Raw genomic sequence first — 7,196 nt, 5'->3', positions numbered from 1 at the left:
TTAACAACTACACTATTTGAGGATCCTTGCATTGTAATCTCACAAAGTTTAGCATTGTAGTTCTCAAGAAGAAAATTTTAAAACATTTTCCATATATATTTCTATGTTAAACTTTGAACCCCTCTTGGGGCCTAAGTATTGGTCTGGGGGTCTTGGGGCCCCAGTATTAGTCCGGGGGTCACGATTCTACCAATTTAGAATCTACAATAGCCAATGATGCTTGCATAGTAATCTCACAAACTGTTGCACTGTAGTTCTTGAGAAGAAGATTTTTAAACATGTTCCCTGTATATATCTATGTTAATTTTGATCCCCTTCTTGGGCCCCAATATTAGTCTTGGGGTCACGGCTTCCACAATTTAGAAACTTTACAATTTGAGAATGCTTGCATAGTAATCTCACAAATTGAAGCATTGTAGTTCTCCTCCATAAGATTTTTAAACATGTTCCCTCCTATCTTTCTATGTGAAACATTGAACCCCTTCTCCTGGGGCTCCAGTATTAGATCGCTTCTATAATTTAAAGTTTTCACTATTTGAAGATCCAAGTAAAGTAATCTCACAAAGTATGACATTGTAGTTCTCGAAAAGATTTTTTTTTATGTTTCATAAATATATATATATATATATCTATGTTAAACGTTGAACCCCTCTTGATGCCCCAGTATTACCCCCAGGGTCGTGATTTTAACACTTTAGAATCTACAATTATCAAGGATGTATGCATAGTGATATCCCAAACTGTTGCATTGTAGTTCTTGAGAAGAAGATTTTTAAACATTTTTCTTATATATGTAAAACTTTGAACCCCGCCTGGGGCCCAGTTTTGGTCCGGGGGTCACAATTTAAACATTTATCCTATGGATTTCTATGTTAAAATTTGAACCCCGCCTGGAGCCTCAGTTTTGGTCTGAGGGTCACGATTTTTATAATTTAGAATCTTCACTTTATATACAAGTTTTTGTGTAAATGTTGGCATTTCTGGTGCAGTGGTTTTTGAGAAGGAAATTTTTAAACTTTTATCCTATGGATTTTTATGTTAAACTTTGAACCCCGCCTGGGGCCCAGTTTTGGTCCCGGGGTCACGATTTTTACAATTTAGAATCTTCACTATATATACAAGCTTTTGTGTAAATGTTGGCATTTCTGGTACAGTGGTTCTTGAGAAGAAGATTTTTAAACATTTTTCCAATGTATTATCATGTTAAACTTTGAACCCCGCCTGGGGCCCCAGTTTTGGTCCGGGGGTCACAATTTAAACATTTATCCTATGGATTTCTATGTTAAAATTTGAACCCCGCCTGGAGCCTCAGTTTTGGTCTGAGGGTCACGATTTTTATAATTTAGAATCTTCACTTTATATACAAGTTTTTGTGTAAATGTTGGCATTTCTGGTGCAGTGGGTCTTGTGAAGTTGATTTTTAAAGATTTTTCCTACGTATTTCCATGTTAAATTTTGAGCCCCGCCTGGGCCCCAGTTTTGGTCCCGGGGTCACGATTTTTACAATTTAGAATCTTCACTATATATACAAGCTTTTGTGTAAATGTTGGCATTTCTGGTACAGTGGTTCTTGAGAAGAAGATTTTTAAACATTTTTCCAATGTATTATCATGTTAAACTTTGAACCCCGCCTGGGGCCCCAGTTTTGGTCCGGGGGTCACAATTTTTACAATTTAGAATCTTCACTATAGATACAAGCTTTTGTGTAAATATTGACATTTCTGGTGCAGTGGTTCTTGAGAAGAAGATTTTTAAACATTTTTTCAATGTATTTTCATGTTAAATTTTGAACCCCGCCTGGGGCCCCAGTTTTGGTCCGGGGGTCACGATTTTTACAATTTAGAATCTTCACTATATATACATGCTTCTGTGTAAATATTGACATTTCTGGTGCAGTGGTTCTTGAGAAGAAGATTTTTAAAGACATGCACCCTATTTTCACTGTTTCGTAATTATCTCCCCTTTAAAAAGGGTTGTACCCTTTATTTTAACAATTTACAATCCCCTTTTCATAAGGATGCTTTGTACCAAGTTTGGTTAAATTTGGCCCAGAGGTTTTTGAGAAGAAGTCAAAAATGTGAAAAGTTTACAGACGGACGGACAGACGGACGGACGGACGGACGGACGGACGGACGACGGACAACGGGTGATCAGAAAAGCTCACTTGAACCTTCGGTTCAGGTGAGCTAAAAACAATATAGTTTTATTAAAGAAGTCAAGAAGAAATGAGACAGGAATTATTGTTTAAAAAAGGGAATGTTTCCGGTTATTAGTATAACCACATACACACTCGGCAACATGTGAATGAACCCACACATAGATTATTTATCAGCCGCCGTAGATGATATGACAAAAACAAGAAGGATGTGTTAATATGAGGAAACACACAAGGGGGGATCGCCAATAAACTCCAACACGCTAATTTATCTAGATAGATGTACTTTTAGGCTTCAATTTATCTGCGTATATTAAACATGCCGTTTATTGAAAGAAAAGAAGAAAAAAAAGAAAGAAAGAATAAACAAGGGTGACATCGTAAAAGTACAAATAACAAAAGCTTATCAACAAAGCCATGGAGTGCAGTATTTTCTTCTTGTGTGCGTCCTTTGACATGCCATTCCCCATATTAGTTCATCCTTGCGGTTCCACCACTTGAACTTGATTTTTCGTAAACATAGTTAAACTGAATTCTAATAGCTGTGCAGCGTTTGAATTAGGTATAAACTATTGAACTTTTAAAAACAAATTGAAGACGATAAGAGGGGCAGGTGGAAATTAAGGTTTTCTAGGTTATTTCGTCGAACAGTGGAACTATGATTGTAGTTTATTTCATAAAAATCTTGCACTTTTATACTTTATTTAAAGAACTGTTGATGACGTTTGAATTTGACCATGACGTCGCCAAGTCTCGTAAATCTCAGAAACGCTGCCAATACATTTATTCTGAAAAGCAAGCAAATCTTACCGATAGAAGTATAATCATCAGAAACTTTAAAAATGTACCTTAACTAAAATTAAATTTAATTTCATTTTGACATTTAAAAAAAAAAGTATTCACATTTCAAATAAAAATGAGGTTCATCATCTGTATTGTTTTTGTTCACAAGAAGAATTCGTTTCAATATCAAAATTTTATAATTTTTTTCCACGTTTTTTAAAAATCTTTTTTTATCTAGCCAAATTCCTGATGAAATTTGTTTATTTCAAATTACATGTATATATATATACTTCTGACTTAAAAAGTACTTTTAAAAAAGTTCGGGATTTTTTAAAGCAATTCCAAAAGTTGAAGTTAAAGATAAATGTGTTTAATGGCTGAAAAAAGTTTTGATAAATTGGTTTTATGAAGTTTTTTTTTTAAATAAAGTTATGTAGATTTTCCCATTTCAACCTAGATGAACATAAAATTTAAACCGAACACTTAATATAAGGAATCATTCTACACTTTAATTGTCCTCGGAAACTTTAGAACATAATCGGCGATGGAAATATTAAGGTCAGTTTACCCTTAATAGGCTAGCTGCGTTTTCACAAAAAGAAAATATAAAAGCCGTCAATCAAAGAATGTCATTTACGTAAGCAATTTTTTAATAATAAAAAAAAAGTAATACGATTTTGAAAAGAAAATTTTAAAAACACTGTTCATTATAATTGGAGTTCACTGAACAAAATTGGGGTGTGGTGAGTTAAAAAGGCAGTGTTGAACTTTAAAAGTTATGAGCGTTTTGTAATTATCTTTTAAAAGGACAAAGGATTGGAATGTCAAGCAAATAAATCACCAAATTAACTGGAATGTTTAGCTCAAGTGTAAAAAAAAAAAAAAAAGGACTGATACACAACCATAGCATGCAAACACACTGACAATCAAGCAACGCCAGACAATGTAAAATTTGAAACCTTTTAATTTTTCCGGATCCAAATTCATAATTTATAAACATTTACAAAGGGAACACGCCCAATGTTTATCTGTACGATTTACGATCCCTGTCGGTAGAAGAGTTCATCCGACACTCGTAACAATGTAAAGGTAATCTTTAATCTGAGGCAGGTCCTTTTATTACATTGTACATTATACCGGTAACTGGTTTACTTTATTGGCAATCTTTTGTTTGGGTTAAAAGTACACACATGTACATATACTAGAATATCTCTACGGGTCATTAGCAATTAGCAATTGCGATTTGGTTTTTCATGTTGAGTGCTTTAAAAGAAAACACTAAACGATGTGTGAATCCTCTATCCTAGTTAGGTATTTAATTAGTATTTCCACTTTAATAATATCACGGGATCCGAAACGAATCCCCGAAACACCTTAATCGGCGCGTACTTACACGGCAAGGCGCGTGCTTATCTCTTGTCCGGTTTGACGGGGTCAGTTTTCGTGCCGTTTTGTTTGCCATTTGTTTGTTTCTCGCCGAGACCTACCAAAAAGCTGTTTAATTTATCTTTAATCATCTCATTCTTCAACAAAATAAACCCAGAGTACGTAAATCGTACAGTAAGGACGATCGAATGCCATTTTTAAAGCGATAAATGATTATCTTCATTCTAATGTTCTGTTCAAAACTTGATGGTCCATTTTTTTTTACAGCGATATCTTCTTCATATAGAAATAAAAGAAATTGATATCTAATTTTGAAGAAAAAAGAGAGGCATTTGTGGTTAACTTTAATCTACCAATTTGAAAATTATCTCGGGAAAGGTGTAAAATCAATACCCGTGCGAAAACGATACTTTTTTTCATTAAATAGGTCAAATACTCCGTATACCTTATGTCATAAGTATATTGTACTGTACAAAAAAAGCAATTAAAGACAGGAAGGGGGAGGTGATTGGGGGCTAGGTGCTAAATATTGTATAATTCTGATCTTGTGGGTTTTTTTTCACTTTCAATAAAACGCAAGGATGACGAAGACAATAATTATTGTTATGTGTAATTCCAGCATTCGACCTTAAGCAAACAATATACATGTACATGTAGGTCGCCGATGCTATCGGAAACTTAAACAAAAACAACTTGATATTGCTAATCTCTCTGCTTACCGTTCTTTCAATAAAAGTACTGTTAGATTCATGTGACCAAAATCATATCACCTACCTCATATTTGCTAAATTCAACTACCATTGCTGAACTGAACTTAACCTTGCTTACCGCAATCTATAATTGTTTAACCCAAATTATACACTTGTTAATTTCAACTTACCAAATTGCGTATCTCAACTTACCATTGCGTAACTCAACTTACCAAATTGCGTATCTCAAATTACCATTGCGTAACTCAACTTACCAAATTGCGTATCTCAACTTACCATTGCATAACTCAACTTACCAAATTGCATATTTCAACTTACCATTGCGTAACTCAACTTACCAAATTGCATATTTCAACTTACCATTGCGTAACTCAACTTACCAAAATTGCTTATCTCAACTTTTCATTGCTGATTTAAACTGATTATTGCTAAACTCAACTTACTATTTCTGATTACTCGATGATTAGTACTCAACTTACTAATTCTAAATTTAACTTGCTAACCTCAACTTAGCATTACTACGGTATTCAAATTCAACTAACTAGTATCTAATTCAGCTATTCTGAAATATCATTTGCAATTACATAACGCAGCAAAGCACAATGTTTGTAAAATCAAAACAAACGAACCATGACTAATTCTAAAATCAACTTGCCACGCATATGATAAATGTTCACTTTTGTCCAAAATCGTCGTCTGCTTACCGCCATACTAAAAATTATTTCAGTATTAACACTAAGGTTGATTTAAATTTTTTTAAAAACCCATTATATTCAGTTAACGAACTTTGATAATTAAAAGATAACGATCACAGAACAAAGACCAAATCAAATGTTAAAAAAAAATCAATATAAAATTTTGATTTAATTTCGAATTAAATGTCGCCGTTTTCAACACCTGACTAATACACAATTAATAAAGGTGAAATTTGAACTCTCCTGGGCAGAAAGTACACATAATGATTGCTTGGCATCAGGGATGCACGAACTGAAATAAATTAAAAATTTGAAACCATCAATGTTGAATGATAAATATTTCTAATCACTTGTCATTCAGCGAGCTGAGTAATGTCTTCTCGTTAAGTTCGTATGTGTTTCCTAGTGTGCACTTTAACCATGTGGTATATTTGGATCGTGGTGTGTATTGTTGATGTTCAATTCATAATTTTTTAGAAATTAATGGTCTCTCGTCCATTAACAAATAACAGAATCATATCAGACTATTAATATTCATGACCAAAAGGTGGGGGGGTCACAATTGAAAGTGAAGTTTATTCGCCAAGTTGTTTAAATTAATTGTTAACGATGTACTTATTGTTTGATTATGAATTATGAATGAATTTTTTTTTTAAAAAACCCCATCAAACTTGTAGTTCTAAGGTCGAGAGTTCGAATCTACGAAGTTGAAAATTAGATTGGATCAATAGAATTAAATATATCAAATACATATACTTATAAAAAGCTTTTTCGTTAGATAAAATGTAGAGAAGCCCTTTTAAGTTTCGTTTTGTTAAAACTTTTTCTATTTTTCATAGACTAACATTAGGGAAGCTGGATGATCAACATTTTACGCATGAGATCTGTCTAAACTTTTTAAGACGATATTTTTGGTCTCAAACTATTATTTAGTAAGGAAAAAAAATCCAATTGAAATATTTTGGCTTCAAAATTTCAACATCTTCAAATATATTTTTTATGCAGAGTTCTTTGTATGAAAGATGCTTTCTGTAAAATGAATAAATATTAACTTATGGGTCGTAAAGAAAGAGTATTCTTGTAAACAGGCTTGATGGCCATGGCGTTACACATCAGATCTATTTTTATCTAACCTTTTAGAGATCACTTTTTTTAGCAATGAACTATTATTTAACAAAGATTGAATTTATTTATACCTATACATGTAGCCAATGACTTGTCAGTTAACAAAAATTAGACCCCGCTTTCATCAAATTCATGTTAAAACGGCTCTATCTCGCAACCATCAAAAGTCACGTGATCAATGACCTGGTTTTCTCTACTATAACTATTATAGATATATATATTTTTTGAGAATAGAAAGCATGACCAAGAGGCTTTTTGTTTTAATGATCTGAAATAAAACAGAAATAGATTCAATTAACAACGTGATTCCGTTATAAGGAGTTGAAATTGACGTCAATGGAA

The sequence above is a fragment of the Crassostrea angulata genome, chromosome 2 (genome assembly GCF_025612915.1).
Source record: "Crassostrea angulata isolate pt1a10 chromosome 2, ASM2561291v2, whole genome shotgun sequence".
Taxonomy (NCBI): domain Eukaryota; kingdom Metazoa; phylum Mollusca; class Bivalvia; order Ostreida; family Ostreidae; genus Magallana; species Magallana angulata.
Note: the sequence above shows the minus strand (reverse complement) of the source record.